Source organism: Suricata suricatta, chromosome 11 (assembly GCF_006229205.1).
Source record: "Suricata suricatta isolate VVHF042 chromosome 11, meerkat_22Aug2017_6uvM2_HiC, whole genome shotgun sequence".
NCBI classification, from domain to species: domain Eukaryota; kingdom Metazoa; phylum Chordata; class Mammalia; order Carnivora; family Herpestidae; genus Suricata; species Suricata suricatta.
The window spans coordinates 74,679,489-74,705,521 of NC_043710.1; the positions used below are offsets into that span (position 1 = coordinate 74,679,489).

At 39.2% G+C, this 26,033-nt stretch overlaps 1 protein-coding gene and 1 non-coding gene across 3 annotated transcripts in view; both read right to left on the reverse strand.

Moving 5' to 3' along the window:
* Window positions 1-26,033, reverse strand: part of MAML2 (mastermind like transcriptional coactivator 2) — a 345,270-nt gene that overhangs the window by 14,355 nt on the left and 304,882 nt on the right. The window lies entirely within an intron of this gene.
* On the reverse strand, window positions 2,668-2,797 carry LOC115272912. Its single transcript, XR_003900558.1, has one exon. It is a non-coding gene; the product is annotated as a small nucleolar RNA SNORA11 (small nucleolar RNA).

Sequence of the window (26,033 nt, forward strand, 5' to 3'; positions counted from 1 at the left end):
CTGAGCTCAGAGATCACACAGTTGCAAGCAGTTGAGGAAGATTTGAAGCCAGATGTGTCTGACTCCAAAACTCTATTTCTCAGTCACTATACCAATTGTCTTTCAGCTAAGATGAGCAGTGTTGAAGAAAAAGGTGCTTATACTTCAAAACTGTGCAAACCTACCTGTCCATGTAGTGAGTGTTTATTGAGCACCCCTGCACCCCAAATCAGGCACGTGAAAGGGAGTGTGTTGGACAGAAGTGCAGGGCTGTTGGGTCTAGGTGGGAGGCAGTCCTCCTCACCAGTTAACAAAAAATAAGGGGAGCCATCTCTGAGGTAAGCACATCCTCTGTGCAAAAACCATCTTTTTACACCTCTGCACACAATGCCCAGTCCTCTCAAAGTTAAGTCTCTCTTGGCTCTTGGGGGGAAAAGTTCACCCCACATGTCCTACAAGCCACTAGGGACGTGGGCCTGGAGCCTAGTGCAGAGGGTCATTACCACAATGCTGGTAGATGAAGATCTGTGGGTTGAGGGCTCTTGGAGGGCAGGTGGAGAAGGAAGTATCTGGAAGACTGAGTGTTGAATCTTTGGCCTGCCCACACTAATGAGAGGGAAGCGGAGCCGGAGACAGGGAGAGAAAGGAGGGGTCAGAGAAAGACAACCAGAAGTGATGCCAGAAGAAGTCAGGGTGAGGGAGAATGTAGTGGAGATAGTGGTTGGCCTCCCACTCTCCACCCTCAACCAGAATTGAAACCACCTGCTCTTTTCTATGCTGTACTGTGAAGTTCAGTGCAAGTCTGTGCATAAAAAGAGGATTTTGTGTTTAAAAAACAGCAGGCTGACAAACACACATAGAAAAAAACCCCCTTCTTTGCAGGGCCACACCGTGCTCCAGGTCATGAGTTCTGCAGATGAGCCTGCTGTAAGTCATTTCCCAGTTCTGGCACTTAGTAGCTGTGTGATCTGGGAGAAGTTAATTTACCTCCATTAGCCTCAATTTCCTTGTCTGTAAAGTGGGCACAATAGCAGTACTGACTTCATAGGGTCCCTGTGAGAATTAGAGGAACTAATACAATGCCAATAATACCAAGCACAGAGTTTGCACTTAATAAGTGGCAGCTGCTCATAATTATTAGCGTTATTTCAACATACAAGAGCCAGTTGTTTCTTTTGTTTGCTTGTTGTGAAGCAAGGAAGTCGGCCTTGCAGATTGCAGAAAGGGGTTCTGTGTCGACTCTACCAGAGATGCACATGTCTCCGCTACATTGTGGAGACAGGGATATCGGCAGACTCGGGGAAATAACCTTTATCCTTCTCCCTGGTGGTGCCAGAGGGGAGCTGGGTGCCACTCTCTGATGGACACTCTTTTAGAGGGTGCTTCCTTCATCTGGGTTAGGGGCTTGGCTCACTTTGCTTTTTCCTGTGCTGGTTTTTATTTCTTACCATCTAATTATTTATTAATAGAGCAACCAATATGCATTCACTAAGTACTGTGCCTTCATTTCTTCCATCCTAAATTAGAAGTAATTACACTAATGACAGAAAATGAAACCAGATGAAATTTAGAACAGTCCGAGGCACTTAGGAGGCACTTGATTAAATTTTAGCGATTAATACTTTTATTTACTTACTTATTATTTTGTATATGGCAGAGATGTTTTAGACACAATTATCTTTGTGAAGGAGCTGATGCTGTAAGCATGCTTGGATTGCAGATACAGTGCGTTTAGCTCCCATCTTCCTTTAGTTTAGTTTTTGGGTTTTTTAAATTTTGCAACTTGAACACTGATACACAAAACATGAAAATGCGACAAAAGCACACAACAAAAGCAGGAAGGGCAAAGGCAGCTTCGTCTTGCATGCCATCCTGGATAGGCAGGGACAAGCTGCCTGGAGAGCTTTTTTAAGGACTCTGAGGTGGCACTCTGGCATGGTGTCACTGCCGCAGCTCATCAGTATTGTTGGATCCAGGAGAAGGTGGCATTCTGGCAGCATTTCTGGTCTGGGTGGTGGAGCTGGTACTGTCCCCATCATGGGTGCCACTGCTGACGCCAGCTCTTCAAGTGCCTCCCCTGTTGGCACGGTTGCTACTCAGAATGCACTGCTGGGATCTGCCTCAGGGATCGCCAAAACCTCCCTCCTGGTCCCCGGTCAGGGGCTCCACCTGTATGCTGTCCCAGCTCTGCCATCTAATCAGCTTCCTCCCTGATCTCATCTGGACCCTCATCTGGGCCCCGGCAGGTTCCTCGGCCATGTCCACATCTATTGTCTTAAATCTATCATTCACCCTCCTAAAGAACTGAGCCTTCCATTCCTGGGGGTCCTGGTTCTGGTTCTGGGTGATGAGTCCCTGCACTCTCATCCTGCTGGTCTCATGGTGGGCTGTCGGGGCCCAGAGGAGTTCATACTCTGGTGGGCTGCTATTGGGGATCCTGTATTCCAGGTACCTCCATGCAAGAGGATGGTATTTGCTTCCAGCGCAGCTGACCTGTGGCTGCACCAGTGGTTCCCAGGGGGCCCCTTCCCAGCCCTGATGCTGCAGCTCAGGTAGAGTGGCAGAACTGCCCTCCAGCCCCTGCCTCACTCCCATGCTCACTCTCAAGTTTATGCCTCCAGGGTTGAGGCCTAGAAAGCCTCAGGCTGCCAGCACTGCCCAGAAGCCACGTGGAAATGCAGGTGGGACACGTGTAGGGTATTTGTTCGTAGGAAGGCCACACATTTTGTGCCCCTTGTCATAATGAACCTAGATTCCTGTTGGGGATGTTATAAACAGAAGAGCCATTTCTGCAAGCCCCCTGCTCTGAGCACACCCTGTGCTCCCATCGTATTTGAAACACAAAGTGGCCCTTGTGCTACTCGGTGGGCCACAGTCCCCACTATTTCTTATTTTATTGTATCTGCTTATGTTCCTCATTTCTATTACTTGCTCATGTAGGCATTTGAGGTTCAAATCTCTGGAGTATAGCTTATCTGGTAATCTAAGATGCACACAACACGTACCCCATGAACCTCAAAGTCCCTGCAGTACAATACGGTGCACAAGGATTTCCATGAGGTGGTATGATACCCACTAGTGCTTCAAGATTAAAATCCAGATCTTTTAACACCTCGTCTAGTCACCTGTGCAGCCATCTGTTCATGAATGAATTTGATACATTTTACTGACTACCTTCTATATGCTAGGCAGTTTTCTATTTTCTAGACATTAAAAAATTACTTAGAAAGGGAACAAATGCAGAGAAAGTGGTGGACAGAGTGCTTAGTGTTGGAAAAATTAGTGAACTTCAAAATAATTTCCAGTGAAATCTAGCCTCCTTTAAGATCCAGAAAAGATCTGCATACCAAGAAAATATAGCTGTGTTCTTTTCTCTTATCAAACAGATGGACTGTGCTAAATTTAGTTTCATTCCTTTACAATACCAAAGGATATAAAAATAAGAGATAAGCTCTCTTTTGGAATTTTGTAAAAGATTTTGAAGCTTCACAGCTTCTGGCCTACGGGCCTTACCATGCACTCTTCAGTTTGTGACTGAAGTAATATTTGGCGGCTGCTACATTTTTTTGCCCTTATGTTAGCTAGGAAACATGAAACACCTCCTTACACAGGCTTGCTGTCATTGCCAAGATGTTGTGCAAACTTTAGTACATAAAATATTTTGAAAGAAAAATATGCTCTGATGCGTCAGCTTTGATTTCCATATTCGGCCTTGCTCTTTGCCTTACATGCATTCCTGTAGCACTTGGCCTAATAGAAATCAATCTGTGCCTCTCTCAACACTCATTTTCTCCGTAAGAGCTTGTGAACTCTTGAAGGCCATGGTAAAAATGGCAAATCCTCAGCCTATAGATAAAAGCGTGTGTGTGTGTGTGTGTGTGTGTGTGTGTGTGTGTGTGTGTGTGTGATTTTGAATAAATTATGCCATTTCCATTGATGCCATCTTTTATATGACAGAAAACCAGTTTTCTAGAGAAACTGGAGTTCAAGGTTGATTTGGCGGCAAATAATAGCCACATGATTGGTTCAAATCTTGAACTTGAATGATCTTTCATTTTGTGAGTGTGTGTTTTCTGTTTCTAGGTTAGTATTTGATGCTAACCTACAAAGTAGTCTTCTAATCCTATCCTCCTGGGATTTAATATATATTTACATTTACATTGAATGTGCACTTAAAGTTTTTCACATCTGTGTGTGTGTGTGTGTGTGTGTGTGTGTGTGTGTGTGTGTGTGTGTGTGTATTTAAGAGTTTAAAGTCCTGTTATAGTACTGGTTAAGCCACTGAGTTAAAGTAGTGTGCCATTACTGAGATATGGTTGACGTTTCTTGATCCTTCTTCTAGCATAGGATTTCCAGGCTAATAAAAGCATATCCGTATTCTTCTAGTAAAGTTCTTCCAATAATTAAGCTATGTCTTTAGAATTATTATCTTCATTCTACTATGATTCATTTATTCAGCAATTACTTGTTCAGCATCCACTATGCATCATACATTCTTCTATGCCTTGGGGATCAAAGTCCATGCAGCCTATTGGAAAAACCTTGCAGCTTGTATACTTTTCAGTTTTCCTGCTGGACTACTGATGGAAAATTTACCTTCCAGAATGGTCCCAAGGATGTTAGAAAACCATTGATAAATCAAGTGTGTGATGACCAAACCCGTTTGCCAAAGGCAATCCAAACACGTGAAGTTGATTTACATTCATAGGAAGCTGGAAGCATGTTTTAATAGGAAAATATAATAAAAGAATTCTTTCCCAAATGTGTTACTTTATTGACTTAGCGTCCATGGATTACTACAGGAAGCACTAACTCAACAAGGTGGCAAATTATGTCTACAAGACCTGGTAGAAAATTAAGAAACACTTGAACTCTTGTAAATGGGCACCACTTTTCCTTAAGGGACAAATGACTTGTTCTTCCTGTTATTAACTCTTATTTCTTTCAAAGCTAGGTTGAGGTCCTTTAGAAAGAATGTCCAAATTTTAAAAATTAGAAAGAAATTCCACTGTTTTATCCCTAACAGCTCTTTCACCAAAATCTTTTCTTGAAAATTTCAGGGATAATAGTTTAAAGACACTGTATGAACCAAATTTTGTAAATCTTAGTAACCAGCATCAGAGGATAGGCCCGGCCACTGGGTCTTACTTTGATAAAATGTCTTTGTAAGTCATGCTTAATATGTGGGAGATCTTTTTAAAAGATGTTAATAAAAATGCTGTGATTACCTCTTTCTTTCATTTAATGCAATGCAAAGGCTCTGTTAAGCAGGACTGATTTCAGCAAAAAGTAGAACAGGATCCAACTAGATAGGTCCTAAGGCAGCAAACAAAAACACTCCCGGTTTCATTGAAGTATGTTGAAATATTAAGACTCATTGAATTTATCCATTTTTACTGTTAAAACAGTTTTATGGGCTGAACAGTGTGACATGGTAAGTTTCACAAGACAGGCAAAGTTACCAGGAAGGTATTGTTCTCTTAATATTAAGAGGGAAAAAAACACTCTAAAAAATATTTGTCTTCTTCTGGGCATCTGGATAAAATGGCTCTCTGTTTTTCTGAACTTATTTTGGAAGGGGATATATAATGATTTTTCCCCCCACAAAAATGAAGTAATGTAAGTTACTTGGGATCCATGAGAGTATTTTGGCGTGGGATGACTGCCCTTTCTTTTTCTTGGCTTCCAGAGCTAGGCATCTGCAATTTGCAAAACAAATTCAAGATAAAGTACCCAGCTGGGCAAGTTTGTACAGTAGGTCTCATAAACTGGTTTGCTATTCAATCAATCTTTCTCCCCACCCCCCTTCTCTCTTTCCCTCTTCTTTCCCTGTCTCAATGAACTAACTGCTCAACTGTTCTTCCAGGCTATTCATCTTCTGAACTCTCTACTTAGGAAGCCATTTATTTATCTCTATGCCTGAGAAACAAGTTGCCTTAACCGTTTCAGATTCCCTGCAAGCTGGCTGCCCCACTAAGTTACTTATTTTGGGTACCCAGAGTGAGGCGGCTCTGTGGGGCTAAAATAATTGAATAGTTCTTTTCCGACACAACATCAATGACAACGATGACAACAATGACAACAAAATAATTACCAGCAAATCATGCAGGAAACAACTTCCAAACACAAAGACTGAAAGGATAAAACACCCCTGTCTTCAGGCTGCCTGTCTTCTATTTCAAGGGTCAGCAAACTATGGCATGACTGGTCAAACACAGCTTGCCACCTTTTTTGGTAAATACAATTCTATTGGAATATAGCCATGCACATGCATGTGTATATTGTCTGTGGCTGCTTTCACACTACAACAGAGCTGAAGAGCTGTGATGGAGACCTATGGTGCACAAAGCCTACAACATTTACTATCTGGCCCTTAATGGAAAAAGTTTGCTGACCCTTGCACTATTTGGCTGTACTGGCCAAGGAATGGTAAGTACTTTGGTCTTTTATATTAAATTGATAAAATGCCTGAAGGAAAGTACCAAGCAATCCTTGGAAGGGACCAGCAGGTTGGGAATGAGAAATACCTATCACGACATCCGTTCATAATCACCCTCCACTCCATTCACTGTTACAAACAGTGGGAACTGAAAAGCAACTATGGATCTTTCATTCAATTTCATTTTACAGATGAAGATATTGCCCAGAAAAATTAAGGAATTGACTTGCAGGAGGTCACAGATCTAACTAAAAGATGAAGAACACATATCCAAATCCAGGAAAACAGTAAGGAGTGATGCATGGAATGAAATCTATCTGCTTAAGAGAACTGTAGCTTGTCTGATAGAACTGACTTGGGGGCACCTGGGTGGCTCAGTTGGTTCAGTGTCTGATTCTTGATTTAGGCTCAGGTCATGATTTCATGGGTTCATGAGTTCAGGTCCCATGTCCTGGAATTCTCTGTCTCTCTCCATTTCTCCCTCTCTCTCTCCATTTCTCTCTCTCCCCATTCCCTGTTTGCATGCCTGTGTGTGCATGCCTGCCCTCTCTCTCATACAATAAATAAACATTAAAAAAAATGAACTAACTCATTGGGGTAGGGTAGAGAAAATGGTGAAAGGTGGAGTCTGCAAATATGGAAGATTGTATTTGAAGTAGTATTTTTCTTTGTCCTTTGGAATTACAAGTAGTAGCTGCTTTTTCCTTCTAGTTAATAGGACATTTTTTTTCTTCATTTGTTCAGAACATTCACATTTACCCTGCAGGGAAATCCTGATCATATGTTAACAATCTGTTTGGTTCAAATGATTAGAATGAGTTTTGTGGTCACTGTAGAGTTCACCCTTCAGATGTTACCTAATTTTCAAGTCACCAGGACACTGCATCTATTCTTAGCCCCTGAGGTGGACACTTATTATGGGTTGGCACAGAAGACCAGTTCCATGAGCGGGGAAGCAGCATTTAGGTGGGAGAGTGGCCAGGAACAAAACGTCAGTGGGTCAGGGTGGAGTGGGAAGAGTTTGGTAACTCAGGGGAAGGAATGAGAAATTTTTCTTAAAAGAGAAACTCTTTAACTTTAGAAGGGCTCTTTGTGGTGGACCTGAAATCTCTGCTCTCCCAAGTTAGCTGTTAGTTTTTTAGCCTAGAGCAGTGTTCCAAGCTTTTCTTTGGATAACAGTGCCTTTTGAGGGGTTCACAAAGCTATGGATTCTGCCTCTCTTCCCTTCCCCCCAAGTACACATACAACTAACAATTTTGTCTACCATTTTCAGGGAGTTTACAAATTTTCTAAACATCCACAGACCATCCATTAGAACTCCACCTCCTACCCCTTAAAGGTTAGTGTTTATGAAAGCAACAAAATGATTTTCCACTTGGATACATTCTCTACCCTGTACCCCCAGCTTAAAACTGCCTATGGTTCCTCTCAGGCTTGGGAATCAAGTCCTTGCTCCTGAATAAGGCACAAAAGGCCCTCCATGATCTGGCCTTGGCATGTTTTTTCCAGTTTCATTTCTCAACACATGTTTTCTTCACTCTCTACTCTAGTGAGACTAAACTACTTGCAATTCTTCAACCCCACAGTATTCCTTCTCCTCTCCACACTTTCGCATATGCTCACAACATTTTTTATCCAAAGTCCTCTTTCCCTGCTCTTCCCTACCAAGGGATGACTCTTTTTTTCTTGACTCAGTTCAGATGTCATGTTTTCAGAAAATCTCCTCCAGCCTCCCAGTGCTGTTCAGCGCCCCTCTTTTGCACTTCCATAGCAGTTGGTACCAGCTCACTGGTGAGCATTTTTCACTCTATATGACAACTGCTTGTTTGCCTATATCTACGTCCCAATAGGAGTGTTTAGAAGGCTAGGATGTTCATCATGTTTTTCCGAGTACAAAGCAGACCCTCCATACATGTTTAGGGGGATACATAAATACACAGATAAATGAAGAAGCCATGTGAAGTAGAAAATGGGGACAGAACTTCCTGCCATAAGGCACAAGGAATAAAAGTGCTAGCTCTTTTCAAAGACACCTGGAAAGCCAACGTAGGAAAGGGAGGCAAAGACTGAGCAGCACTGGTAAATCCAGTATTTCTTTTAGGAATGTACCAGGTTAGAAGGACCCACAGCATGAAAGATATTTTAGGAAAGAAAGAGCTAGTGAGGGATGGTGGAGAACATGATGATGATGATGATGATGGTGATGATGATGATGTTCATGGTGGTGGTGTTGATGGTGATGGGTAGTAGACATGTTGGAAGGCACAAAGAAGGCACACCAGTGGCAAACAATTTCTACCAATAGTTATCATTTTTTGAAAGCTATGTACCAGGCTATGTGTTGCGGGCTTGACATTTATGATCTCATATGATCTCCTCAATAATTCTGTTTTAATTGTGAGTCTCATCTTGTATATTTATTTGAAGTTTATTTACTTATTTTAAGAGAGAGGGAGAGAGTGAGCACATGCAGGGGAGGAGCAGAGATAGAGGGAGAAAGAGAATCATAAGCAGACTTCTCCTGCTGTTAGTGTAGAGCCTGACACAAGGCTTGATCTCACAAACTATGAGATAATGACCTGAGCCAAAATCAAGAGTCAGACGCTTAATCAACTGAGCCACCCAAGATGCCCATGAGTCTCACTTTAAAGATGAGGAGATAGGTTAAGAAATTTCTCTCTCTCTCTCTTTTTTATACCTTTAAAATGCAAAGTACCTTAAAAGGCTTAATAAAATAAGGTTATTGGCTAAATGTTTTAAAAATATCCTTCTGTAGCAAAGTGGATGGACCTCGAGGGTGTCATGCTAAGCGAAATAAGTCAGGCAGAGAAGGACAGATGCCATATGTTTGCACTCATAGGTCTAACAGGAGAAACCTAACAGAGGACCATAGGGAGGGGAAGGGGGAAAGAGTTGGGGAGAGAGAGGGATGCAAATCATGAGAGACTACTGAATACTGAAAACAAACCCGAGGGGGAGGGGGAGGGGAGGAGGGGGTGGTAGTCATGTAGGAGGGCACTTGTGGGGAAGAGCACTGAGTGTTATATGGAAACCAATTTGACAATAAACTATTAAAAAAACCCTTCTGTTCTAAAAGCAATTGGAGTGAGTAGGCAGCAAGAGTGAAAAGTGGATTGTGGGATCAGACAGAACTGGGTTTAAGTCCCACCTCTATTTTTTCCCAACATGTATGGGAGTAATAATATTGACCTCAATATTACCTCAATTAATGACAAAACGTTAAGGGAAGTGCTTGGTACAGTACTATCCAATAGGCAATAGACATGAAATAAATGTTAATATCTCCTCTTCAGTAAACTTAATATTTATTGAATATCAATCACACACACATATTAAGGTACTGGACTAAACAGAACATAATTTCTGATCATCAGATAGTAAGGATGGCATGATGTTTACAATACTAGCAATAAACCAACAATCAATAATTATCCAGAGCTGTTTTCAGTCACTTGAGCTTAGCAATACCTAAGTATTTCACCCCTGCCTCCACCAATTAAAACAAGATTAGGAGATTGTGTTTAAGGGTAATTTTACCCTTTGTTGAGTTTATTCTATAAATTGTGTTGATATTAATCCCTTATTCTTCTCCCTTTGGTATAATGTGTAACTACATTAGGCTTATAAATCCTCTCTACAAAAACTTTGATTTCAAAGGGACACACATTAGGACCCATTCTTTTTTTTTTTTAATTTTTAATGTTTGTTTATTTTTGAGAGAAAGAGACAGAACATAAGCAGGGAAGGGGCAGAGAGAGAGAGGGAGACAGAATTCTAAGTAGGTTCCAGAATCTGAGCTGTCAGCATAGAGCCTGGTGTGGGGCTTGAACCCATGAACCTCGAGATCATGACCTGAGCTGAAGTCAGATGCTTAACTGATGGAGCCATCCAGGCACCCCAGGAACCTGCTTTACACCCTAAAATTGTGCTATTCCTCTAGAAGTTTTTGGAAGATGTTATGGTTTGGGATGAGATAAATATCAACATTTCCTGTTCTCATTGAAAGTCAAGGCAATCTAGTGAAGAAGTAATAATGGAGAAGGAAGAAGGGGTAGAGGACACTACAGTTCAGAAGGAAGGAAATACCTTGTAAAGGGCAGGTTCTTAAATCAAAATGATGTCCAAATCATATATGAAACAAATCTGGAATTTTTTTTAACCTTAGAGAGAGAGAGCACAAGTTGGGGAGATGGGCAGAGAGAGAAAGACAAAGACAGAGAGAATCTTAAGCAGACTCTACACTCGCTATGGAACCTAATATCGGGCTCAATCCCAGCTGACCCTGGGATCATGACCTAATCCAAAATTGATAGTTGGACACTCAACCAACTGAACCACCCAGGTGCCCCAACAAATCTGGGATATTTAAAAATAGATTTCCAAAGTTTGCTTCTAATACTTGGGAAGTAATGTCAGATTTTTCCTTTGGAAATAATAAAAAAATATATACAATTTTGACTCGGAATTTCTTTAATGAAAATTTTATAGACTGCTTTTAGCTTCTTATCTCTTTAAATTGAGAAGTGAGAAATCTAAGAAAATCTCATATATTCCATGTGGTATCTCATGACAAAATACCAAAATGATGAAAAATGTAAACTTTGTAGTCAAAATGCCTAGTTTTAAATATTTCTTCTATGACTTATTAATTGTTCTTGGGCAAGTCATAAAAATCTCTCTGTCTCAATTTCTTCTCTGTTAAGGGGCAAATCATACTGCCTTCCTCATACAATTGCTGTATGGCTTAAATAAGATTAAGTAGGTAAAATATTGTGGCAGTCTTTGGCTCATAGGAAGTATGCAAAAAAAGTTAGAATTTATTTTAAACTGATTTTCTTTGACAGTTTTTACTTCTTCTTACTTATAAACACTGACATTATTTCATTGATTCTTGTAGGAATCTGGTTCATGTGATCTGTGAACCTTGTTAATTTCGTAGTCTTCTAACTTCTCTAGGCCTTCTTTTCTTCAATGTTAAGATATGGAAGTTAGATTATAATCTCTAAATTCCATTCCAGTGCTAGAATTGTTGAAATTCCATGTTTATTGAATCAAGCTAACAATAAATACTTCTGTAATGAAATAATTCAATTTCTCTTTTTTCCATTGAGTCTAAAATGCAACTTAACAGCATGACATGTGGTGGTTTTGCCACTATAATATACAAATACTAGATTGATCCAGCTGGGGGTGAGGAGCAGAAAATCACACTGGTTATGTTCTTTTGAAGTGACTGAGGTAAATACATTGAAGTTTGGGGATGGGAACACTGGGAAAATTCAAACTGAATTCTGGATCTGTTCAGATACTTCAGTCTGGAAAGCATAATGTAGAACTATACAGCTTTGCTAATGATGTTGGGCTTTCTGAATTGATTCTGTAAAAAGTCTGGATTTTTCCCCCCTGATTCTGTAAAAAAAAAAAAATCTACAAAATATTTTGCTAGAGATGACTTTTATGTTTTGAATATCCATGCTCTGCTAAAATAAACAAAACATATTAACCTACAAAATAACCCACATATTCTTGACATATCTCCTCTTAAGAGCATGAGAGACTATCTTGGTTATTGCAGGTCATCTAATAAACATAGAAATCTAGATGCACTAACACAGAATAGTGACTGTGGTCAATATCTTCAAATGTGTCCATCTACTCTAATGTAACATGATTAGCTATTTTCAGATGTATTATTATAATGACCCCAAAGGACATTTGAAAAAGAGCCATCTGTTCTCTGTTAAATGTAGCCCTGAAGTCTCTTTTGGATTAGCAAAGCAAGTCACTAAATACTTCAGTGGGACTTCAAAAAAGCTGAGTTCTCCCTAAGAATCACTAAGGGATGAACTTCAAAAGATTAGAGGTTTCACTTGGATCAATTCCCAGAAAATCAGGTTATTTACCAAATCTTATTTATGCAAACTATACAAACACATTTTGATCTGCAGAGTACCAAAATAATGTTTTAGAAAAATGATAACCTTAAATGAAAAGTCTACCGTGGAAAAGAATGAGGAAAGTCAACTTTCTTTGGTCTGATTATCTGTCTGTCTACAGTCATCAGTTGTACAGCTGTACAACCATTACCAGATCTGCTTTCTTTATGGTTATAAATCTAGAAAGAAGTTACCAAAAAGTTTTATTAATTCTGTTGAGTACTAAGATTAGGGATGTCTTACACACACACACACACACACACACACACACACACACACACACACTCACACACACAGTATTTTAGCTTCTCTGTGTTTATTTGGATTACAGAATGGTGGAGATTATTGAATTATTTTTATTTAATGTTTAAAAAGTTTTTTAACATTTTTTTTTATGTTTTTTTATTTGTTTTTTGAGAGACACAGAGAGACAGTGTGAGCAGGGGAGGGTCAGAGAGAGAGGGAGACACAGAATCTGAAGATAGGCTCCAGGCTCTGAACTAGATGTCAGCACAGAGCCGGACGTGGGGCTCAAACCCACGAACTATGAGATCACCTGAACCAAAGCCTGACGCTTAACCGACTGAGCCACTCAGGCGCCCCAACATTTATTTATTTTTGAGAGATAGACAGAGCATGAGCAGGGGAAGGCAGAGAGAAAGGGAGACACAGAATCCGAAGCAGGCTCCAGGCTCCGAGCTGTCAGCCCAGAACCTGACCGGGGGACTTAAACTCAGGAACCGCGAGATCATGACCTGAGCTGAAGTTGGCCGCTTTCGCCGACTGAGCCACCCAGGTGTACCTGTTGAGCTATTTTTAAACATCAACCAGTATTAAGACTTTTTTTTTTCATCTATAAAGATTCTAGTATAAGTTTGGGTTCATAGCAAACTCTACATTAATTCATCTGAATAGAGAATTCAGAATAAGGCAGAGCTATCTTGGCACTGTCCAACATAAGTGAATGGTATTGCTTGAATTCTAATCACATCTGGTATTTGTCTGTGTCATAAGATCTACTAATTATTTACTTACATGTATGTTTTCTCTTGCTATACTATTATTACTTCAAAAGCATGGACTTTTTCATTCACATGTGCATTTCCACCAGCACACATAAGCCTGACCTAAAGTAGATACTTAAATAATGACTTGAAAATCAGATAAACTTAATTTATAACATGATTTGCAATTATTTAGGTGTTACTAGGAAAGTAACATACATATATCAACCATTTCCAGTGAAATAACAAGTATTAATATCAAATATCATATAAAATGCCTCACCTGAGAATATTTATTATTACTTGTCAATTCAAGATACTATATGAATCTTTTTGCTTATAATTAAAGCCTTCAACTTAAATTTAGCATGTACAGAGTTCTGTGAACTTTTCAACTTTCTTTTTTCTTAGCAATTTGGGTAGCTTGATTGTATTGGATTCTGTTACTTGTAACTGGAAACAGACCCTTGATTTGAACATAACTGTCCAGTGATTTTTCAATTGGGTAAACATTTGTGGCTTACGTTCCTAACGGCTGATGAGGAGAGAATGCATGAAGAAAGACCGATACGCTGTACAGTTACCGGTGTTTACATCATTTTGTGTTTTCCAGCTCCATGTGGTACTTTTTAAAAGGGTATGTATTTCTGAGACTGGGACAGCTCTTCAGCTGCTGGCTGGATCCAAATAAACAGTCCATTTAGTATATATCTGAGCATTTCCGAATATTTAAATCAAAACTGTGACTAAATTTGAGCCAATCTGGAACCCCTTTATAATTTAAAAATATTGTTATTTAGCCATCCACATAAGAAAAAAACCTACAAAAATAATTTTTAAAATTTCTAGCCTGTTTATAAACTTACCAGAACTTGGTCCAAGTCTGTAAAATGTCACAATATTGGATATCATGGAAACTTAAAACCAGTCAGCTATCTTCTTTGCCTACAGTATTACCGAACAATTGGCTTGAAAATGTTACCTAACTGAACAAATTAACCGAATCAAGCAGTTGTTTTTGGTAAGGCACAGCTCGATTATCTTTTCTAGGGACCTAATTTACCTGAAGTTCACCATATTTATCTAATACGTGCCAGGGCTTAATTTCAGGTTTCTTCTTACAGACATAGCTGTATTGACACTACTTAGATTCTACTATCACTTTTCAAAGTTGCTTTTTTCAAGGTATTGGGCAAGCATTAGTATTTTATCTTAGAAAGATGATTAAATTAAACAATATTTTGAGGGTTAATTAAGCTAAAATATTTTGACCTCTTTAGAAACAAAGTAACATTGTTAGATGTAATGTTAATAATGTACAGCTGATGAGTTATGGAGATAATTCAGTTCCTTAAAATAAATACATACCCTGCTTGATGCTGAAGATGCCTGTCTTTATGCACGGCAGCCCTTCTATAGTCTAGTGCTACAACGTTTCCATTACTTTTCAATTAAATAAATATGAATAATTTTCTCACACATATTTTTTTTACTCTACCTGAGTCATTTCTTTTTTGGCACGTGGGTTCCTGGTTTTCCCCTAGTAATATACCATTCATTCATATACCCTCCTATATAGCTCTCCTTACCAAGAACTTATTAATCCTTGGATTTCACCTGGTATTTGGTTATAAAAGAAAGTGAGATGGTCACTGCTTTCAGGAGGAAAAAATACAGTTATATAATATAGCTTATTTTAGTAATTTAGTCATATTTCTTACTTACAAAGATCAAAGACAGGCTATTTACATGGCGACTAACTTTCAGTTAAGTTAACATCAGTGGAACTAGTGTACTTAGTACTCCACTGGTATTCAGAAGGTAGAAGAAAACAGGGGCACTGATATATTGATATATGATTGCTTCACTTCTTAGGGAAGCCATGAAAAGTATGATAATTTACCTGTAAGCATCTATTATAGTAGAGGAGGGCTGCTGTGTTTCTATTTAAATGCAAATAATAGTTCACAATGTTGTATAGAGAGTGATTTATTTCTATGTATTTTTCCCCCTAGGATTTTAGGCTAGCCACTAGAAATACTGTCCAAGGACATCTATTCAAGGCTCTACCTCACAGAACGGTCAAGTATTCCTTAACATTTATATCTATGGTCAAGGATAGAAAAAACAATCGAGCCTACCAGGATTTATAAAGCATGGCTTATTGAATGATATTCCTTAGAGGGCTGTAGTTCCAGAGGGGAACAATTTGTAGTACTGGGGATGATCCACTTACTGCAGACTGTAGTATGTCTTAAAGGACCAAACCTGTATAATTCTCATTATCATTGTAAACCTCCTGATTTCTGTCTTAATTTAGGATATTTCCTCATTGTCATCTCAGTGGATAAATAGTGGGTCAGAGAACATTTACATTCTCTCTCTTTAATCTTTAATATGTGGATACATATATAAACATCGAGGTGAGACTATTGAAATGGAAATGTTTATAGGTTATATGCGCTGACTATTTTGCCAAGTACTGGATTTCTCTTTAGAGATTTAAATAAAAACTGGTCTGGCGGCGCCTGGGTGGCTCAGTCGGTTAGGCATCTGATTCTTGATTTTGGCTCAGGTCCCAGTCTCATGGTTCGTGGGTTCCAGGCCCACATCCGGCTGGCCTGCTGACAGTACGGAACCTGCTTGGGATTCTCTCTCTCCATCCCTCTCTCTCTGCTCCTCCCTTGCTCATGCTCTCTCTCCCAAAATAAATAAATAAAAATTTAAAAAAATTAAATAAAAACAGGTTTTCCTATTTAGTAGGATTAGAGAAAATTTACCAAAAGATACAGGGGCAGACCAAAAGGCCTTTCCCAAGCGCCTGCGTACCTTCCTAGATGGCGGACACTCTGGAGAGGCAGTTCCCTGGGTTATACAGGATCATTTCTGATATCAACAGAACATTCATACTATGTAGGAACACAGGATGCTGGCAGAGGCCCCGTTTTAGATTGTTAGAGGTCTAGCGATCCCTTCCCAACTTCCCTGATTATCCTGAGTTAGGAGGACCAGGGGGAAATAGGGGGGAAGGACACATAATATTTTGAACCAAACAGTTATATAAGATATAAACTAGGAGGAAATTTATTTCATGCAGACATCAAAAAACCATAGCAGGCTTTATTTGTTAGAAATATTTTTGGCTAGAAATATATTTGGCTAGTAGGAATAATCTGTTAGTACTACCAATGGTTTTAGTTTTTCCATATCTTTTAGTAGTACTTCCACAAAAGGATATATTTTAAAAGTAATTTCATGATAATGATCCAATGATGTTTATAAGAAAGAGTGTTTTAAAGATCACATCAACCCAGAAGAATCAGTTTTTTACATTTAAAAATAGTACTTTTCCCACTTTTAAAATGTCCCATTGATCTTTTTATAGCAGTAAAATAAAGATATAAAAATGGTTACACAAAAGTCCATAAACCAACTAGTGAATGACAGAATAAATGGGACTTTTTTCCCTTAGCCTTTAGAAAAATGCCAGCACACACTTCAGCCTCTCACATGATTTGGTGGTTAAGGGTTTGGTTTGCAAAGCACAATTCAATATTTTATTCATAGAAGGCAAAAGAAATGGTAACACCTTTACATTTTGATTCCTGAATATCTGTGTTTGCCAAAAAGAAAAAGAGTCTGTATGTCTGTGCATGTGTGTGGTTGGGGAAAGAGTCTTTCTACCACTACTTCTTAAAATCTACTTCTGTCTATTTCTTTCATTGTTAAACTTTCTCAAAATTATTTTGCTGAAATTTCACATGCCAAAATTCAGCGAAGCCAAACTCTTGGATATCTGTTTTCTATTTTGGGACTGGAGTAACTAACATGCAGTAAACAGAATGTCCGGAGCCTCTTCTTAAAGCACCACTAGCAGGCACTGTTAGAGCATTTTCATTCAGTTGATTCGACTCGGGCAAACCGGGAACAGCGGCTTACACCAACAGAGGATCAGTGAACACAATCTCATAGCAACAGACACCAAAACAGTCCCTCATTACAAGCCTTGTCCGACAATCAAGTCTTTAACGAGAACAAAGGTTGACAGTGATTAATCATTAAGCAGTTCCTTGTTCCTTGATGCACGTGTTCTCAGCAGCCTCCTGCAGAGGCAGTCTGGCATATTTCCTGTCTCTGTGCTCCACTGTGCCATATCTGAAGGGACACCCAGGCAGCCTTCTCACTATTTTAATTTCAAATGCTACAAACATCTACAGAGTTTCTATGTGCACATGTCTTGACTTTTATTCTGAGCCTGGCAGGCTCTGAATGGATATAGGGAGAGAGAACATAATAAGCCGTTAGCTCCACATCTGCTTACTAGATTATGTTCAAAGACAGTATAAGAAATCGATTAAACACTGTTTTCTGGAATAAACCTTTGAAATCTGTTTCCTTAAGCAACGTAATACATTGATATAATTTAGTTGTGCAGAGAACATAAGATACCTTCACTACTGTTTCTACATAAAAATAGCTTCTTTGTTGACAAAGCACCATGCTTGAAAAAGCAATAAGAATATTTTCAGAAATACTCTTTCAAATAATTCTGTTTCACAAAGCAGCAGATTTGTAATGTTAACTGACATGGTCATCATTTTATTCAATACTCTCTTTTGTTGGGTATTTTAATTACTTGACGAGGTACTGTTTATCAAAGCTGGTTATGCAGTGGTATATGTATTCATATTAACACACTGACTGTGTTATCTTTTCCTCTTTTAACATATAAATATCACTGATGAAAATTATGTTACCTATGAATTAGGAGATCAGGTGAAGAGGGATGAGTAGTCATGAGAGGGAAGTTTCTAGAAGGTGAGGGGCAAGGGTTAATGGAAGTAACATCAACAAAATTACCAAGGGAATTGAGTTATATTAACAGCAGATATATTGTTTTTCAATAACAAACACCACATGTAACAGAAAAACAAAATAGATAATCCTAAGGATTCTTTATACCTATCAGTTTCTCTTTTCAACCCAGACAGAATTCACTAATGTCAGGTCTCCAGTTGTTTGAGTAGAAGATTTTAACTACTATGTCTACAATCTAAAAACGAAAGTATGAAATCCAATCGCAGATATGAAATATGCAATTCTCCCAGTGAATTTGGTATTTTATTGCATAGTAAGTTTTAAAAGTTTTTTAATTTTTTGACTTATATTGAATTCACTAAGGAAAGGAAATGACAATGACATTCCACAAACAAAAAGACCACCTTATTATTGGTAGCTAAGCTCCTCACCCAAATGTATGTGACAGGGATGACATAATGGTTGTTGACTCATGTTAAGATCAAAGCAGCCTGTTAGGAAACCCCATTCAGAAAATGAACATCTTTTAACTGGAGCCTCCTGGGATCAACATTTAAAACTAACAACAGTGAACTTTGAACTCTGAAGGAAAGCGGTGATGGACCAGAGCAGGAGAGTTTTCAAGATTTGAGATTTTCTTAGGCTATATTCCTCTAAACCAACCAATCTGATTACTTTAACTTAATTCAACTTGTAATAATCTATTCTAAGTGGTTATATATTTCTCTGGAGTTAGGATAAATTGTCTTTACCTCATACAAATCACTTTTAAAACACAATATTTGGCATCAACTGGTTTGCTTAGCCTCAATCTTACTCCAATTAGACGCTAAGCTTGTAACATTTGGGGTCTTATGTCAAAATCTTAGGGGAAATGCCTAAATCAATGACAAATTAAAGGACTCTAAAACCATAAATGGATGGCATGGAATATTAGAGCAATTTCTAAATTATGGGGTATGCAAATTTCAAGGAAATTCCAATATATGTTTATTTGAGTCATTACCCATAAATAACAATTATAGGTATCACATATTGGAAACTCACTATGCGTCAGTCACTGTATTGGACACTCTATGCACTAGAGCATCTCATAACTATAGCAATCTTCTGTGATAGCCCTATTAGTATTCCCATTTTACAGTTGAGAGAACTGATATTTAGAGATGTTAAATAATTCATTGAGATAGCAAGCAATAAAGACAAAATTCTAACTCAGGCAGCCTGACCTCAGAACCCTGCTATAATAGTAGTATAATAAATAAACTCAGCCTGAGTCTTTGTTACAAAGCAGTGGTAAACATATTCTATTGGCACATAATATGGAAATATGAAGCAATGTAGTCTAGTGCAGCAAGTATACAACTTGGAGATAAAGGGCCTGTATTTGATATTGGAGTAATATGCCATTAAATTGCTTCATTTTTCTGGACTCCACCTTTCTCATTTGCAAAAGTAGTATGATGCTTAATTCCCAGTGTAGTATATGAGATATGATATGTAAAAAGCATTTTGTAAACACTGGACTCCAGTTGGCTAAAATAAAAGCATGAAGCTACAGACATATTTTCCATTAAGCCAAGCCAATAAATATGGAAGAATAAAAACAATAAAATAAAAGTGTTAAGAAGGCTAAAGAAAAAAAAAAGAGAAGCCAATTTCATGGAAACTTATTAGCTATGACCTTTGTATGTCAAAATGTACAGAAGACACCCTTTTACAGAAACGACATAAACCAAAGGGAACTGAAAAAGAAGTTAATTTTCTGCAGGCAAAATGGCATAGGTGTTGAGAATTTTGCACTTAGAACTCAGTTTAAAACCTGGGCAAGTTGCTCAATCTTAAGATCTCTGTTCTTCTCATCATGAATGTAGGGATTAAAGGAGATAATGTATATGAAGTACCTCATATTAACAAGTCTCAGTTAATACTGGTATCTAGCATAATTATTATTTAACTTCTGTCATTACAGTTTTAACAAAAGAATATATTTTCAGGAGAGGTCTACACAGAGATGATATTTCAGAGCCTTATGAAAGGAAGTCAAGGGAGGTAGTCCTAGGGAACACACATAAACAGGGCATTTGGGGCTGCCTTTAAGTACATTGTCAGGTTGATTCTAAAGTCCTTTTGCTTAGAAGTTAATTTTACTGAAACTAATTGGCCCCAAAGTTCAGCTTTTATCAGTACTTTCAGATTTGGTCTCTCTCTCTCTATGTAGATAGACTTAGTTTCATTCAGTGAAATGCTGTAGTTGAACTTGTTACCTGAGTCTGGAGCTGCTCTCTGACTCTTCACACAGATGCCACCTATGCTAATTGGAGGGGCAGGGACACAGTTCCTGTTGGGAGGGGACAGAGTGAGAGAGTGAAGGAGAATGGAAAGGAAGATTAGAGAAGGGCACTGGAGATCAGAGACATTCTGACCACCTTGCTCCTTTCAGGAGCAGGAAGCTGTCTGGTGACCAGATTATAAAACTTCCACCTGCACCCTATTCAGGACCCTTAAGAGACATGACATCCCTCCACCACACCTTTTATACCTGATGCCAGTGATGTTTTGAAACCCTCCCTCTCCAAATTTGAAGGGACCATGTACCATCATATCCGACAGAGATGTTCAGACTCTAAGAGGAACACTAATTATGGGGATGTAAGTAATTATCATAATATTTTACAAGGTCGTGTAGAAATAAGTAGAGGGCTTCTTGTCTCCATTTAGATACAGATACCCAGAATGCCCTTCAAAGTTAATTTGCATAGATTTATGGTCTTTTAGAACATGAAGAAAAGGATAGATACACTGTACACTGTTAGTATGGTGAAAAAGAAGAAAAGACTAAACTTTTGATTTAGAATGCTTCCCAATTAAAACACAGAAGGGAAGAACAGAGTCAAAAACTCTACAGAAAAGATTTGTATAAATACCTAAAAAAAAAGGGTGGTGGTGGTGGAGTGGGGTCTGGTGGGGAAGAACCGGTCAAAATGTTTCCAGTTGTCCTTTCTTGTGATACTTGGGGACTATATTAAATTTTCAATTTGTGAAAACAATACTAAGCTGTAGTAATTTTTTCCTCTTTCTTTCTTTTTCTTTCTTTCTTCTTCTCTTCCTTCCTTCCTTCCTTCCTTCCTTCCTTCTTCCCTTCTTTCCCTCCTTCCTTCCTTCCTTTCTTTTAGAGAGAGAGCACACATGAGCTTCGAGTAGATGGATGGAGAGAGAATCTTAAACAGGCTCCATGCCCAGTGCTGACACTGATTCAGGGCTCTATCTCACAACTCTGAGATCACGACCTGAGCTGAAAGCAAAAGTCATATGCTCAACCGACTGAACCACCCTGGCTCCCCTGAGCTATAGGAAGATTTTAAATAATTTAGTAAGATGAAATATATGAGAAGTACCAGTAATGACAATAATAATAGTAATAGTAATAATCAACATATATTCAGGGCTTGCTAAGTAGGAAGCATATTACTAAACCGTCTAAAGCCATTACCCTGCTTAATCTTCATAACAGTCTTTCAAGGTATATTTTACTACTCCTCCAACTCATAGATGAGGAAAATGAGGCTTTTAGAGAAGTCAGCTAAGTTGCACAATATCCTTCAGTTAGTAAATGGTAAATTGAAATCTAATTAATGGATAGGTGTGCTTTGGTTTATGTGACTCCTGATCTGAAAAACTAAATGTAAATAAATCTTAAAAAGCTAAACCAGTCTGAAAATATGAGAATGAGTTTTCCTTTTCTTTCTTTCCTTCCTTCCTCCCTTCTTCCCTCCCTTTTCTTCTTCTTTCCTTCCAGGAAATATATTTTAAGTTCCTGTTGTGCCATATATTGGGATTGTAGCAGTAAATAAAACAGAGTCCTGGTCCTCATAAAGCAGACATTTCAGTGTAGAAAGACAGAATAAACATATGAACAAATAATATATTACATAATGCTAAGTGTTAAAAAGAAAGAGAAAGCAAGCCTGGGGCAGAGGCTATCCTGGGGGTTGGGTTGGGAGGGGTTAGGGAGATCAGAGAAGACCTTTAGGAGAAGATGATATTTGACATCTGAGATTAAGGAATAGCTGAAGGATTGCCTAAAGTCTTGAGGTGGGAGCATGTTTGGCATGCCCAAAGCAGACCGATGTGGCTGTTGCAGGAGAGGGAAGGGTGGGGGTGGGGTGGGGCGTGGAGGGGTAGGTTGATCCCAGAGAGCCTTGTATGCAATTTTCAGAATTTTAACTTTTACTTTGAGTGACATGGAAAGACAGCAGAGGATTCTGAGCAGAAAGGCGACATGATCTGATTTACATTTTAAAGATCATTCTATCAGCTCTGTATGTGTGGGGAAGGAAGGCCAGTAAGAAAGGCAGTAGGGATCATTCAGGGGAGAGATAGCGGTTTGAACCAGAGTGGTGGCAGTGGGAAGTGGCTGGATTTCGGACTGACTCAGAGGCAGAGCCAATGAAGTTAATCCATGGACAATGTGGAGTGAGAGAGAAAGAAAGGCATCAAGGGCAACTATAAGATTTTTGGTTTGAGCAAAAGGAAGTATGGCATTATCATTTTCTGAGATGCGGAAGGCTGTGAAACACAGTTTTGCTTTGTTTTTTGGTTCTGAGGGGAGGAGAGAGGAAGTTCGAAGTAAAGAATTTAACTTGGGATATGTCAAGGTTGAAATGCTTAACACAGCCAAGTGTAACTGTCAGGTAGGCAACCTGATATATGAGTCTGGTATTCAGGAGAGAGGTATCCAGGCTGAAAATATACATTTGGGTGTTGTCAGCATAGAGAAGATATTTAAACCCATGAATTTGCATGTTATTACTGAGGGAGGAGGTATAGATGAAGAAAAGGGGTCCAAAGACTGACCTTTGGGTACCCCATTGTTTAGACCTGGTAGTCAAAGAAGAAACCAGCAGAAGAGACCTGGGGCCTTGAAAGAGTGGTGTCCTAAAAGCCAAGGGAGGAAAGTGTGTCAAGAAGAGAGTGATCACGAGATCAATGTTGCTGATAAGTCATGTAAGATGACAGCTGAGAACTGACCATTGGGTGGACAACTGGGTGTCACTGCTGGCTTTGACAAGAGCTATTTCACTGGAAATCTAGAGACAAAAACTTGATTGGAATGGGGTCAAAACAGAGTGAGAAGAGAAGTGGGGGTCAGCGTTTTTGGAGAACTTTTTCAAGGAATATTGCTGAAAAGGAGGGCAAAAAATGGAGACATAGCAGTGGGAGGTGGAGGGTTTTTGTTTATTTAGGTTTCTATGCTTATAAAAATTACTTATTTTTATTGACGTTTATTTATTTTGAGAGAGAGAAAGAGCACGTGTGCGTGAGAGAAGGAGTGTGCTTGTGCAAGTGGGGCAGCAACAGAGAGAGAAGGAGAGAGAGAATCTCAAGCAGGCTCCATGCTATCAGTGCAGGATTTGACCTGGGGTTCAATAAGGGACTTGAGATCATGACCTGAGCTGAAATCAAGAGTCGGATGCTTAACTGACTGAGCCACCAGGAGCCCCTTAATGAAAAATGGCAAATGCTTTAGGATTGTAAACTCTTACTCTATTTTGTGTGCTTTATAATATATGTGATTTAGTATATTGGTTTTGTTGATACAGCAAATACTATTACTAATAAGTATTACTAGTGAAGCTGTAATAGTGCCAATGGTAGTTTATAGTTATCATCCTGATCATAGCAATCGTTTTGAATGTAATATCTATAGGGTTTGGTCACTAATACCTTTGCGACAGAAAGCTATTAGCTTCCCCTTAAGGTCTTCTGGGTAGAAATGCTTACTGGAAATGCGCCAAAAATCACAGACACGTTTTTGAATAAACTGCAGTTAGAGCCACATAACGGAAAAATGTTATGGAAAGAATTAGCAATTCACTCAGTTCAGATATAACTCGGCATAGAACATTTTATTTGGGCTACGGTAATTCAACTTTCTGAGCCCTATAAAAACACACTTGAATTGCCCATTACAGCTATTTTAGCAGAGAAAGGCTAACAACAACAATAGTTATAATGGTGTAGAGGGAGAACCAGACACCTGGAAGTAAATACTGGACCAGCAAGCTACTGGGAACAGTGCAGCTGGGGGAGCAGGTCAGATTTAGAAGGCCTGAAGATTGGAATGAGATGATTGGACAGGATAGTCCCTCTTAGGTGAAATTGTTGTCCAAAGGAAAAAAATAATCCAGCTGTTAGTTTATAAATTTCCCACCACATTCATGACTCAAAAGTGCAGACTTTGGATGTTCCTCTGAGTCTCCCAGTTCTGGAGTTTATGCTATTTGATAGTTAAGTGCCATTAATGAGGCTATGAAGAGCCTCTAGTCAACAGTTCCACTCCCCAGATGGCTGATGCTGGAGGTATAAGTCAGCAAAGCCGAGGGGGGTGGGGGGCGGTTCTCTGTAGATGGAACAGATTTGCACACACAGATTTAGTTAGCAGGGAGAAAGGGAAGGGCCTGAATCCTTACTTCATTTCTAGACTCCAACAAAGGCCAGCATAATTCCCTAGACCATCTCTAGGCCAAAGAGTATAAAAGGGAGGCAAAGTGTGCCCTCCAAACTCTCCTTTTTCTGCTGTCTCTCCCCATCTTTCATCAGATTCTCATTTTTCCTAAGCAACTCTTTTCCACACAGGGCTCTGTACCCCCTGCTGACTTCTGAAGTCTAATCTTTACTTGCCTTCCCCATTAGGACTGCATGCCTCAGATTTACAAAGATCCCTTTTTTGGTATAAAAAATAATCTATCTCATGATCAATTTCTATTGTCCTCAGTTGGGTCAGTATTTTTCCAACTTTAATATACATGTGAATCACTTTTTGATCTTGTTAAAAGGCTAAATCTTAGTCAGTAGGTCTTGGCAATGGTTGGGGTTGGTGCTGGGGTCCTGAGTTTTTGCATTTTAACAGGCTCCCAAGTGATTCATGACACTACTCATCCACAGCCCCTCCTCTTGGGTATGCCAGGTGACTGATATGGGGCGGATACTAAGGCCTACTGTGAACTAAGGTGGTAGGGGTACATGGTATGCCGGCTTCCCAACAATGTTTGGAGTTCCACAGGTAGATTTCAGAAAAGTGAATAAGATAGGAGTTTTAGGTCTCAGTGGCAGAGTTTAAGGGAGAAAATTTTAGAGCTGGACTTTAGTGGATAAAACGAGAAGGAATCCTCTATGAAATAGGACAACTATGCTACATGGAGAGAGGATAGATTCTAGTACCAAGGATTATTAATTTACTACCATTTTCTTTTGTGGTGTGTGTGTGTGTGTGTGTGTGTGTGTGTGTGTTTTAAGGAGTACAGTTACCATAAACATGAAAGCCTTCCTTAACTCCATCTACCCACTGTTCAGCCTAGACCAATCACCTCTCCTGTGTCCCACAGACTCCTGGGCTTCTCCTTATTGAAACTGGCCACACTATGTGGGTTTGCTCCTTCCCCATTAGCCTGGGACTCAGGGGAAGAACTGTGTGTGGTGATTGTATTCACCGCCATCAGAATGACATCACACACAGCAATGATTGAAAAATGCTTGTTAAATAAATGGAAAAGTCTAAGCTTTCCAGATTTCTATAACCAACATCTTCAGTTTCCCAACTAAGGTGGAAGGTAATAGTCCATTATGAGTCCCATACATCAGGGCCTCACTGAGGGCTGCTTCTTGAATGCAGTTCTCTGCCTAGGCCTGTGGCAGGATTGTGGGGGGGGTGGGGGAGGGGGTGTGTGATTAGTCAACGAGTTGTGCATTGAAGTCATGTGTGTCACTCTCTGGCTAAGAATGCATTTGCTAATGTAAGACCTCTGAGGACTCTTTCTTTTCTCTCTGGTTCAA